We start from the raw sequence: 13,491 nt of genomic DNA on the forward strand, positions 1-13,491 counted from the left end.
TAAAGCACCAAAGGCAGTGGAAGATGGGCCAAGTGCTTGGATCCTTGCTATACACATGCAAGACCCCAGTGGAGTTCCTGGCTCCTGGCCTCACCCTGGTCCAGATCTCAGATCTACTTGTTGCAGCCATTTGAGGAGTAAGCCAGCAGATGGAAGTGCACTCTCACTTGCGCGCTCTCTCTCTTTCTCTCTCTCTCTCTCTATATATATATCTTTGTCTCTGTCACTTTGCCTTTTAAAATAAATAAATGAATATTTTAAAAAAATATAGGGAAGGATTAAGTCAAGAACTAATATTAAGAATGAAGTTAATGTTATTAATTTAAAAAAATACACTGGTTTCTGCCAAGTCAAACCTGTATTCTAACTAGATGTTTTATTTCCAAATAATCCAAGTATATGCTGACTAGGGCTGCTGCAGCAGATTATTACAAGTCATACGGCTTAGACAACAGAGATTTAGTGTCTCAGTTTTGAAGGTCAGATGTCCTGGAGCAAGGTATTGCCAGGAATGGTTCCTTCTATGGGCAGCAGGGGAGAATCTATTTCATGTCCCTTTCCCAGTTTGTGGTAGTTGGCCAGCAATCCTTGACATTTCTTGGCCAGTATTAGGGTACTTCAAAAAGTTCATGGAAATGGGATTTTAAAGTTAAATTTAACTTGGTGCAAAATATTATTGAAATCCATATATAGTTTTCATAATATACTTTTTTTTTGCATGAAGGTGTTGAGGATCCTGGTAGAATTATCATCCTATCTCTGCCCTCATCTTCAGATTGTATGCCCCTTGTGTGCATGTTTCTGTGTCCAAATTTTCTCTTTTTATAAGAATACTAGTCCTATTGGAGTAGAGTCCAACCTAATGATATCATTAGATCATCTGTAAAGATCCTATTTCCATATGTGGTCACATTCTGAGGGGTTAGCACTTCAGCATACATATTCTGAGGGACATAATTCAACCTGTAACACCTACTAGATAAACCAAATGAGATTCATGTGACAGCAAAAAATTACTCATGAATATTACATAAATAAACAAAAATGGAAATCAATGATAGATGAAAACTGAGAAGTGGAAGATGAAAGACAATGGTTTCCTTTTTCTTTTTCTTCTAAGATTTATTAAAGAAAGAGAGAGAGAATTTCCATCTGCTGGTTCATTCCCCAAATGGCCACAACAGCCAGAGCTGAGCTGATCGGAAGCCAGGAGCCTGGAGCTTCTTCTGGATCTCCTACTTGGATGCAGGGTCCCAAGTACTTGGACCATGTTCTGCTGCTTTTCCCAGGTGCATAAGTAGGGAGCTGATCAGAAGTGGAGCAGCCAGGACACGAAGTGGCACCCTTATGAATGCTGGCACTGCAGACCCAAGTAATGATTTACCTGTCCACTCTACCAGAGGACACTCAGGTTGTTTCCTCAAGTAACACAACAGTAAACATCACTGTAAAAAGTATAAGAGGCCCAAGCACTTGGGCCATCTTCCATGGCTTTCCCAGGCCATTAGCAGAGAGGCGGATTGGAAGTAGAGCAGTGGGACTTAAACTGGCGCCCATATGGGATGCTGGCATAACAGGAAGAGGCTTAACCTACTATTCCACAGCACTAGTCCCATCTTTTATAAAAATTAATAAGCACATGTATTTTGCATCTCAATCCATTTATTTTTAACCTTCCTAAGAGCTTTTTTGCACTATAAGTTTCAACTTACTCAAACTTATATATATTCTCTGCAACATCAACCTCATCATATTTCAAAAGGCAACATAAAAACTTCTCAGATTATTGTGCTGAAGAGAACTTTGGTGATACCCTCATTTTGGACCTAGAGAAAATAAAATGACTCATCTAATATGAGAGTACTTCAAATGTTCATGGAAAATGGAATTTTGAAATTCATGCGTTGTTTTTTCATAATATGCATTCTTCATGAAATTTTTGAAGAATTCTCATATGCATGGATTTCAAATTATCTGCACTGAAATAAACTCATCTTTTAACTGTTTACACAAACTTTTTTGGAGAACCCTTGTATTGAAAGAATTGTAAAGGCAGAATCAGAACTGACAAACAGGTGCAGGGTAGAAGAGGCAGCATGTTGGAACTCGAAGGAAAACAGAAAATAAATGATGATTGAGATAGGTTAGTCAGGATTCCTGAGGAGAGAAAAAGCTGAAACTACCTTTGAAAGATTCACAGAGAAGAAATGTTCTGGAAGGAGAAAGCAACCTGAACAAAGCCATGACCATGAGGAATGGCCGTACTGTGTTTTGTATATGACAGACAATGTATGACTGCAGTAGATAAAATGGAACTGGGTTGCGCAGTCTGGAGAATGTAGCCAAGAATGACCACAAAATTTCAGGACCCAGTGCAAGGTGAAAATATAAGGTTACCCTTCAAACCTTGAGAATTAGTGTGGCAATTGCATAGAACTGAACAAGTGCAAGGTCCTGTGGTCCTGTGAGTCTCCACAGGCTGAACATCTATGAAGCCCTTCCCAAATCTACCAAGATTTAGAAAATGTGATTGGAATTAGTTACATACTGCAGTCTGGGAGCAAAAGACTAACATAATGAAAGTAATGTTTTAAAAAATAGACCTCTCTTCATCTTTCTCTGAAGGGAGGAGAGAACTTCCACTTTGATTATGGCCTTATCTAAATAACGTCAGAGTTTGTGAACTCAAGAGGCTTCCATAGCCTTGGCAGCTCATGACAAGAGCCTCAGGTGATCACTGACGTCATAAATAAGAATATCAATTATTAAATCAACAACAGGAGTCACTGTGTACTTGCTCCCCATGTAGGACTTCTATCCTTAATATGTTGTACTATGAGAATTAATGGTAAAACCAATCTTCAAACAGTATTTTATACTTTGTGCGTCTGTGTGGGTGCAAACTATTGAAATCTTTACTCAGTATCGAGTTGACCTTCTGCATATAAAGATAATTAAAAATGAATTGTGGGTGCCAGTTCTAGTCCCGGCTGCTCCTCTCCCAGTATGGCCTGGGAAAGCAATAGATGGCCCAAGTCCTTGGGCCCCTGCACCCACATGGGAGTCTGGGAAGAAGCGCCTGGCTCCTGGCTTCAGATTGGTGCAACTCCAGCCATTGCAGCCATTTGGAGAGTGAACCAACGGAAGAAAGACCTCTCTCTGTGTCTCTCCCTCTCACTGTCTATAACTCTACCTCTCAAATAAAATAAATAAAATCTTTAAAAAAAATGAATCTTAATGAAGAATGGGATGGGAGAGGGAATAGGAGGTGGGATGATTTGGAGGTGGGAGGGTGGGTATGGGGGGAAGAACAGCTATAATCCAAAAGCTGTGCTTACGAAATTTATTAAATAAAAGCTTTCTATAAAAACAAAATAGACCTCTCTGGGGAGTAATGTTGCAATGTGTACCAAATGTGAAGTGCACTCATCCTCTGACTTTGCAATTTTGCTTCTAGGAATTTATCCTGCAGGTGATCTCATGTTTGAGCAAAAAATGGTATTTGCTCAAGGTATTCAATGTAGTGTTGCTCCTGCTAGCAAAGGATTGGAAACAGCCTAAATGTCCTCTGCTAAGAACTGAGTCAGGTAATTACAGTACTTCCATGCAAGGGTCTTGCTCACCACCTTCATGCACCATGCAATTACAGCTGGCTTCTTCATTTCCATGCTTTGGTTTTAATCCTTAAGAGTGTTGGCCTTGGGGCACTATTTGTGATTGTGAAGTGGAAAAAATAATGATTTAATTTCTAGCCCACAAAAGGAAGTTAAAACTGGACACAGAACCATTAAAAAGAAAGGAGCAGCTCTGTGTGTGTTTAGGAGAAAATTTTTCCAGATGTGTTTTTTATAGAAAGAAAAAAGGAAGGGTTATGAGCTTAACAGTGTATACAAAATGTACCACTTGTGCTTTCTTTTTATTCAATTTTTTCTTCCTACGCTACCTGCACCCCTACCTTTCTTCCTCCTCCCTCTCCTATTCCCATTCTTATTTTTGACTAAGATCTATTTTCAATTAACTTTACACACATAAAATTAACTCTATATTAAGTAAAAGCTCAACAAGTAGTATGAAAAAAAAAAAAAAACTTCCTGAACACTCAAGACAAGGGCTGTTCAGTCATTGCATCTCAGTGTCAATTTCATTTCTATAAATCACCTTTTAGGTGCTCTTTAGTTACCACAGATCAGGGAGACCATATGGTATTTGTCCCTTTGGGACTGGCTTATTTCACTACATATAATGTTTTTAGTAGCATCCATTTTGTTGCAAATGACAGGATTTCATTTTTTTTTTTACTGCTGTGTAGTATTCCATGGTGTAGATATCCCATAATTTCTCTATCCAGTCTTCAGTTGATGGACATTTGGGTTAGTTCCATATCTTAGCTATTGTAAATTGAGCTGCAATAAACATGAAGGCACAGATAACTTTCATATGGTGTACCTAGAGTAAATTCCCAGGAGTGGGATGGCTGGGTCATATATGGAGGTCTATATTCAGACTTCTGAGGTATTTCCATACTATCTTCCACAGTGGCTGTACCAGTTAACATTCCCCGTTTGTGCTTAAAACTAAAACACGATAAAAGTATTTACATAGAAATATTTGTAGCAGGAAACAAAACAAGATAAAACAAACTGGTAACAATAGTTGCCTCTAGGAAGGGAAAACCTGAACCTGGGTTGAGTTGAGATGTACTGTTCTTATTTTAAAAAAAGAAAAATTATTTTGTTTGTAAAACAGATATGGACAGGCAGAGATCTCTTTTCTGCTGATATACTCCCCAAAGCCCACAACACCTTGGGATGAGGAAGGCAGAAGCCAAGAGCGTAGAACTCAATCCAGGTATTCCACATGGGTAACAGGGACCCAATTACTTGAGCCATCACCTGCCACCTCCCTTACTGTACAAATATGAGGAAAGCTGGAATCAGGAGCAGAGCCAGCACTTCAACCCAGGCAATCAAATAAGGGATGGGACATGAGTATCCCAAATGATGTCTTCAGCACTACTCCAAACCCCCATCAATGCATACTCTTCTACACTTGTATCTTTTGACTTTTATATTATAGGCATGGGTTACTTATAAAAATACATGTGTTTTAAAAGACCAAAACACTTGCAAGAAGAAAACAGAGCCCTTGGGAAGAGAGTCAAAAGCTATTTTTGCCACAAGATGGGTGGCCAAGTGGCACAACTGCAGAGTTTTTGAATAAATGCTAAACCCAGAGATGAGAATCAAGAAAGGACTAAAGAACTCACACCCACGTTTGGTTCACCATGAGAACTCTGTATGAATCTGAAATTCATTCATATTTTTGAAGCAACAATAAGGGAATGATCAAATTTTAAAAACTTTAAGAAGAAAGAATGGGATAGAGTGAGAGAAGGGAGAAAATTCTACTGGTAGCAGCAAGCAGGATGGCAAAGGAAGTTAGTTTCCCAGATAGCCTAGGGAGAACGCTAATAGCTGTGTGTCCTAGGAAGGAGATACTGGCATGAGGAAGAAAAGCAAGATTCAGTGCCATTTTAAAAGCGGGAAATCAGACAGTGACGGGGGGACATGCTGGAGGACTAGGAATGAGCATGTTGTGAGCAGATGATTTTGCAGTGACAGCTTCCCAGGAAAAATTGCTGCATTCTCAACATCTGCATGCATCTGAGAATTACACCTGGAATCTTCATTTCCATGCCTTGATTTTAATCCTTAGGAAAGTAGGCCTTAGGGTACTACTTGTGATTCTAAAATGGAATAAGTAATGATTTAATTCCCAGCCAGTAAAGGGCAATCCAAATGACAGGCTCCACCATTTCCCCAGGGCTAGTTTGTAACCTGGGACAGAAATAAGCTGTGTGTATTAAATCAATACAATCACTCACAAGTTAAAAAAAAAAAAAAAGGCACTGCTTTGGTGTTATGTGTTATATGAACTATTTCTGTTTCTAAAATGGTTTGCTTTCTTCGGATGATATAAGCCTGGTCACATTTCCATGGTGAGCCAATACCAGCCAGGCACTTGGTTCTCTGATCAAGTGTTCTATGATGCTACAGTGCAACTCTGAACTTCCCGCCTGCCCCAGCGAAGCCTCACAATGGCCAGGGTTGCCTAAGACAGACGAGAGTGTAACCTTTCAGGGTACTCAGTGTTTTCTTCCTGCTCATCTGAGCAGGGAGCTGAGCTGCCTGAGGCAGCATTTGTGTGGCCCCCAGAACCACCCTCGCCACCTGTGATCTTAGGCTTGACCACACTGACAGCATCACTGTTTCCCACATAAGAGTCTATCTATGTAACACAGTAAAACTCAGAATCAGCATGAGGATGTCTGCCTGCCTTCCCATGTTCCATTTCATGCTCACTTTTCCACCTCTGGCTCCCCATCTCCCATCAAAGTCACCTCCTAAAATCAGAATTTCTGAAAGTAACTTCCTCACACTATATCACAATTTTCCACGTCCCTTAAAATAGAGTTCCTAGATTCATTTCTCTTCAGCCTTCTGCCTTGCCTGAACCTCACGTGAGAGCCTTCACCCTAGTTCAGGACTGCACTGCCCCTCCGTGTCCCTGATAACTACCTCCTAAGTAGATTTCCCAGCGTTTCAATTTCTCTGCTTTAAACTACATTGCTGTCATAATATTTATTTTTTTAAGATTTAGTTATGGGGCCGGTGCTGTGGCACGAGTTAACGCCCTGGCCTGAAGCGCCAACATCCCATATGGCCACCGGTTCTAGTCCTGGCTGCTCCTCTTCCGATCCAGCTCTCTGCTATGGCCTGGGAAAGCAGCAGAAGATGGCCCAAGTCCTTGGGCCCCTGTACCCACGTGGGAGACCCGGAAGAAGCTCCTGGCTCCTGGCTTCAGATCAGCATAGCTCTGGCCATTGCGGCCCATTGGGGGAGTGAACCATCAGATGGAAGACCTCTCTCTGTATAACTCTGACTTTCAAATAAATAAAGTACTTTATTTATTTATTTGAAAGTCAGAGTTACAAAGAGGGGGTAGGGAGAGACAGAAAGAGAAATCTTCCAAATCCTGGTTCACTCTCCGGATGACGGCAATGGCCCAGAGTTGGGCCAGGCTAACGCCAGGGACCAATGGTCAGGAGCCAGGAGCTTCTTCCAGGTCTCCCATATGTTCATGTCTCTCATTTGGGTGCAGGTGCCCAAAACTAGGGCCATGTTCTGCTGCTGTCCCAGGCACATTAGCATGGAACTGGATCAGAAGTGGAGCAGCTGGGACATGAATTGGTGCCCACAAGCGGTAACAGTGTTGAACGCAGCAGCTTAACCCATTATGCCACAATGCCAGTTCCTTTGATAGAATGAACTTTACCCCCAATAAGCTAAAAATGTTTCCTAAGAACTCTTCTCATTGTTTTTTATCATCTTTGTAGTTTTATCACTGATTAATAGTTCCAAATTTTTCTTAAACATTAATATTTTCACCTTATATCATGTTCTGGGGTCATGGCTTCCTAAAATTACAGTGTTTTGGGTGAAACAGTTTCTCAATTTATGTTCAGATGCAAGCAACGCAAACACTAACACAAACTAACTTTCCAGGCAACTGCCTGTTTAAAGGTAACATACTGAGTCATATAAATCCCAAATCTAGAATTTGTATGCGTCAGTAGGGGCTTGATGTCCTATTTGAAATATGCTTGGCTCTCGCTTCTGGACAAGTAAGGTGGCCACCAGTAACCCGGCTCTGTAGTCAACTTGTTATATATTTCTGTTAGCTGTCACAGAGCACACCGAACACCACCGGAGTAAGGGAAAGAGTTTATTGGGGGAAACCCAGCAGACTGGAGGGAAGGGACGAAGAAGGATAAGAGAGAGAAAGAGAGTATAAGAGAGAGAGAGAGAGAGACAGAGGAGCTAGTGAGGAGAGAAGATAGAGCAGAGAGAAGAGCCAAGAGAAGAGCCAAGAGAAGAGCCAAGAGAGAGCAGCCAAGAGAGCACTTGTTCAGGAGCAGGCCCTTTTAAAACTTTGCCCGAGGGAGGGCAGGGAAGCAGGAGCATCGAATCCCATTAGGATGGGGGTGGAGCTTGACAATAGCAGTTGGGCCTTGTGGCCACCTGGCTTTCAGCAATGGCGGTGGGGGCCAGAGCTTTGGATGTAAATCACGGTGTAGGTCGCGCCATAGATAAAACTGCACCAGTTTCCTAACACAACTAGTTTGCTCATGCCACAGAAAGACAGTTTTTTCTTATAACAAAGGCAAGAGATTTTTTTCAAAGACTTTTACTGGCCTTTTAAGGTCACATACCCATTTCTAAATTAAGGACAATGGCAAGGGAAAATATTTGAGTAGACCTGTTCCACCTACTTGCCACTGTGAGACAGACAGCAGAGACAAAGGGGCAAGTTAGCCTTACCCAAATCTCAAGGCACTAGTTCTCTATAGCATACAAGATTCCTACATCAGAAAGAGTTGGAATGGGCTGCTGTACACACACACACACACACACACACACACACACTGAATAATGTAACAAAGCATTCAACTCAAAGATGCTTGACTAGCAAAGATCTTTTGTTAGTTCATCCAACCAGAAGTCTGGATGGAGAAAACCCCAGGATGGTGCAGTGTCCACGTTTCGGCTGGCTCATCTTCAGTCTTCCTTCAAGTCACAGGATGGATGGGGCAGCTCCAAGCACTATGCCCTCACATGAGTGTCACAAAGGGAAAGAAAGGGCAAAGGAGAAATCCGTTCCATCTTTATCAGACTCCCTAGCTGACTCTACTTGAAGGAACTACTCAGTCAAAATTCACCCCAGATCAATCTTTAGAAAGGAAAATGTGATGACTGGCTTCACACACCGTATCTGTTTCCTGGGACTGGATGGACTCAAAATTTTAGCAAGAAAAGAAGATGGCCTTTGGGTAGGTCACTAAATAACATCTGCCCTGAGACCACACAGCTGTTTGATTCCTTTCCCCTGTTTTACGCTTTTGTTAGTATTTCTTGTCTTCTGAGGTCCTTTTACATTGTTCTTACAATTTTGAATTTTTGTATTTCAGAATGCTTAAGGACCTTAGATATTTAGTTCAGGGCTTTTTAAGGCTTTTTATTTCAGACTTGTAACCTAACCAAACAGTTAAATAGGCAGTTTAAAAATGAGCTGACAGAATGGAGAGCACCAGTTAAGGAAGGTGTGGCCTCCTGCCCAAGGGTCCTGAGGCCCCTAGGCAAGCTAGATCTCTTCAGAATTGAATTCTAAAACCACACTTCTCCATTTATCTCATTTTAAATATTAGAGTGGGGCCTCGAGAAAAAAATATGTTCTTCCATAGGTTTCTTGGGATTTTAGTCTGGATTTCCTAAGTCCCTAAGCACTTTATATTTTTTATGTCTTTATAAATCTGTAATTTATTTACCATCGCATTTTGTTCTTATTCACATACACACACCAAAGTCCTTTAAAATAAATCTCAATGCAGAAGTCCTTACATTATTTCAGTAGCTTTCTATGCTCTTTCCCTAACTTCACTCCACTGTTTTGAATATATAAAATGTCCAGGGCTCCATTGGGTATTTTGGTGCAAGTACACAGTGCTTTATTATTTGTAGGCTGAACTGGGCAGTGGCTAAACACCCAGACACTGAGCATAATACTACATGTTTTCCAATATTGCATCTAATAGCCTCAGTTTATTCATATGTTAAGTTGAAGCAGTTACAATACCTCTCACCTGGTTGAAGTTCATGTGCATTGCACCTGTGTTAGCTGATGTTTTCTCATATTTTTCCCCCCAAAATCTCCTTGGCCAGTCAAAATCTTGGAAATTAATAGGAACCTCCCTTCTAGAGATAAAGTGCTAATAATACCTAAGTCTGTAGCTTTCTACCTCATATTTAGTGTCATACATGTTGCCTCACTCTCAGTTTCTCCCTTCATGGACACTAAGGGTAAAAGCTTAGACTCACATTACAGTTCAAAGAGCGCCCAAGATCAAGGGAAGAGCAGTTGGGAGTCTTTGGGTCACTTGGCCACAGTCACCAATGCTTCCAAGTTTCCTGTGCAGACCACCTAGTTCCAATTTACTCTTCAATGTGGGCCAGGGCTCAGATTCCTGCTCCCTGTTCTCTTCTCTATTCCCAATAACAAAAAAAAAAAAAAAAAAAAAAAAAAAAAAAAAAACAACTCCATTATGGATTTATTTGAAAAGCATTAAAATGATTTAAAAAAAAGCCAGGAATGGGAGACTGTTATGAATTACAAAAATTCCTGAGAGACTGGGTAAATGTGTAACAGACATAACATAATTTTCCTTTTCCCTTTTCACCAAGAACAGAAAAAAGAATTTCCGTATAAGTTTCAGAGGGAGTTAATATAATGAATATTTGGGAAATTTTAATGTTTTTCCAATATTTTATAATTAGTAAACTAGAATCCCATTGCTTTTTCGTTAGAAAAAGTACATAAATACATGATTACCCATGGAAAAGGGGGCTTACTCACGAAGTGCGTCTAGTAGAGCATGGAAATAGAGTTTGAATAGGGAGTTTTCCTGTAAGCATTGGTGGTTCAGTGGTAGAATTCTCGCCTGCCACGCGGGAGGCCCGGGTTCGATTCCCGGCCAATGCACGTCTTACTTTTCTCCTTTTGCTCCAGTATTTCAGGCAGCAGTCAAACCGGATTTCTCTAAGCGGAGGCCCTTGTACAAATGAAAAACTACCACAGCTCACTTCTTGTTTCACTTTTACTTCTAAAGGGCTGTCGTTTTCGCCCTGCTTTTTGCCTTCCTTTCTGATCGCTTTCGGGAGCCCCAGATGCAAGCAAAATATACACAGATGTGAAACAAAAAACAACGGCGGCTGTTTGGAGATGCCGGGGATTGAACCCGGGACCTCACACATGCGAAGCGCGCGCTCTACCACTGAGCTACATCCCCCAGCCAACAGCCGGCTTTCTGGTATACATACTCATTCCGTCTGCTCAGCGCTATTCTAGGAGGCTGAGTCCCAAGTGGTTTCCGCCGGCCGCTCTGAGGTAATGTTTCTTCCCCTGTACTCCTGTCTTAAACTACTTCCACGGCGCATCCGGACGCCCTACCACAGGCCACCAGCGAACGCGCAGCCCTGGTACCGGGACGCCATGGAATCCGGCCCCGGAGCCAGGGGGAGGCGGGACCCGGCGCCCCGCGCGGCCAGGGGGCGGGCCTTCGCCGCGCCGCGCGCCAGCCCCGCCCCGCCCCCGCCGGCCCACGCGCAGGCGCCGGAGCTCCCCGGGACCTCCGCGGGCCCTGACCTTTGCCCGCCGCTTCGCTCCGGTTCTGAAGGCCCGCGGTGGGGACCGTCTCTTCGCCCGCGGAAGCCTTGTGACCTTACCTGAACACGCGCCCCGGCCTCGGACACACCTCACATCTCAGGAGAACGACGTGCAAGCGCCAGATCCCCCCCAGAATGGGTCTTTTTTTAGGGTTATGGCCAACTCCTGCAGATAAGAGTGATTTCTCAATTTGTTCATTTTAGTGAGGCATAAACTGAAAAAAAAAAAAAGACACCGCCACCCTCTTTGTAGCGTAATCATGTATCAATGATGGTAAAATCGCGGCGGGGGACTTGCTCTAGAGGAGTTTATTTCTCCATCTGGTATTTACAGCTTGGGCCAACCCAACTGTTTGAAAAAGTTGAAGATAGTCTTGCAATCACCAAGTTGAAGATAGTCTTGCAATCACCGGACACCTCCTTTAATGAGCTCTGAACCTTCCCTCGTCACACTCCTGCCCGAATTAAGACCCAGACCTGTTCCCTCGGATATGGCTTCCAGTTGGTTGAGGGCTCGCTAATTCGATGAGCTAACTTGCATTATGGGGAAATGAGCTGTGTTTAACCCCTCCGTGCAGTTGGTGTTTGTTCCACCAGGTGAAAGCTGGGCTGTAGAAGGCTCAGACTGGCTGGAGCAGGGGTCAGATCTGCGTGGTCATCGCTTCCAAAAGCAACCTGTCAGGCTGACCCCGACAGTAAGGCAGTGAAGGCCACGAACTCCACTCTGCATGCTGGATAAATGAAACGGTCCACAGGCCAAAAGCCAGAGCAGAAAGCAGACGTTTCAAAATCTCCCTGAGTAATCCACAAATTTCATAATCAACTTCTAGGTTAAAAAAATAAATTACTCTGTTTGCTTACAGTAATTTGAACAAATAATGGCTCGTAATCAGATTTATTTTTAACAAGCCACATACTGAGCTAATTCAACTGTAATAGGGAATGTCCAAATAAAAAAAGGCCCCTCAGCGGACCGTCATTAAGGAGCTCTGTTCCAAGTCTCAGCCTTCTGAAATCAACCCCTGCCTCCCTCCCAAGGCCCCAGTACATGAGCATCTTCAATCGTTTCTGAGTCAGGAAATGAGGACAGAGTCATCTCTCCAACCCAAGGCTTTCATCAGTGCAAGTTACAGCTCATCTATTCCGCTCATTGTGGAAGAAGCCTGTTTTTGTCTCTGGCTTCACTTCCAAGTCCTGTGTAGGATTCCCTTCCTCATAGTACAGCTTATATCTCCATCACCTGAGGCCTTCCCTTTCTGGAACTTCTTTCTCAGACAACTCTGCATTTTCGGAGCTGAGCTCAAGACAAGACCCTTTGTAAATGGTCACTCCTCCTATTCCACAAATCCTCTAAAGGTGCCTGTGTAGGTGCATCTAAGAAAGGAAATAAGACTGAGCCGTACAACCAAGAGAGGATGCGAAGTTGATTTAGGGCTCTAAGTGAACAGCCTGGCCTAAGTCAAGAGAAAGGCTCTAACTCTGTGGGCTTCCTCAGCCACTGTGGCTAATGGGAAAGGTGGAACAGGAGAGGTAAACTTTGGGATTAGGGAACTTTTTCAGGCAAAAAGACCACATCTCTTCTGAATGTAAGTAAAACCACCCCAATATGCTTGAAAGATGTAGAAGACTGACCAAATATTCAAAATTAGAGTATTTAAAAATACATTTCTATCTTCTGTACTTCACATACCTCTGTTGGTTGGGGACCACTTCCCCCAAGTTCAATCTCTCTGTTTCATACACACCCAATCGCAAGGATTGACCTTAGGCCCCCTTTGAAGCTGGTGCCATTTATTTCTAGCACTGTTTTTAACTTTCTTTCTTCAGCCCTTGCCACTCCTTGTCCAGCAGTGTTTGAGGCTTGCTCCCCCAGAGCTGGCAAGGAGCTAGGATGCTCACTACCAGTCCAGGCATTGATTCTTATTGCTGAGTGCTCATTAAAATCACTGGAGGAAACTTTAAATAATGCTGGTGCTTGGTGCTGTCGCTGTGGTGCAGTGGGTCAATGCCCCGACCTGAGGTACCGGCATCCCATATGGGCACCGGTTCGAGTGCTGGCTCCTCCACTTCCAATCCAGCTCTCTGCTGTGGCCTGGGAAAGCAGTGGAGGATGGCCCAAGTCCTTGGGCCCCTGCACCCACATGGGAGACCCGGGGGAGGCTCCTGGCTCCTGGCCTTGGATCAGGGCAGCTCCAACTGTTACGACCAATTG

General features: G+C 43.0%; 1 protein-coding gene and 2 non-coding genes across 6 annotated transcripts in view; 1 reads left to right on the top strand and 2 right to left on the bottom strand.

Moving 5' to 3' along the window:
• GPD2 (glycerol-3-phosphate dehydrogenase 2) overlaps window positions 1-11,160 on the bottom strand; it is a 203,252-nt gene extending 192,092 nt beyond the window's left edge. For 2 of the 4 annotated variants that reach the window (XM_070070858.2, XM_089329132.1), the window contains exon 1: window positions 10,935-11,160. The gene's annotated coding sequence lies outside the window, so the exon portion shown is untranslated. The remainder of the gene's footprint in view (window positions 1-10,934) is intronic. The other 2 variants (XM_070070859.2, XM_089329133.1) reach the window with 2 other exon arrangements.
• On the top strand, window positions 10,526-10,596 carry TRNAG-GCC (transfer RNA glycine (anticodon GCC)). The gene has a single exon. It is a non-coding gene; the product is annotated as a tRNA-Gly (tRNA).
• TRNAA-CGC (transfer RNA alanine (anticodon CGC)) lies at window positions 10,832-10,903 on the bottom strand. The gene has a single exon. It is a non-coding gene; the product is annotated as a tRNA-Ala (tRNA).
• Window positions 11,161-13,491: the final 2,331 nt, after the last annotated feature.

This window comes from Oryctolagus cuniculus, chromosome 3, assembly GCF_051225735.1.
Source record: "Oryctolagus cuniculus isolate XC-2025 breed Fujian yellow rabbit chromosome 3, ASM5122573v1, whole genome shotgun sequence".
NCBI classification, from domain to species: domain Eukaryota; kingdom Metazoa; phylum Chordata; class Mammalia; order Lagomorpha; family Leporidae; genus Oryctolagus; species Oryctolagus cuniculus.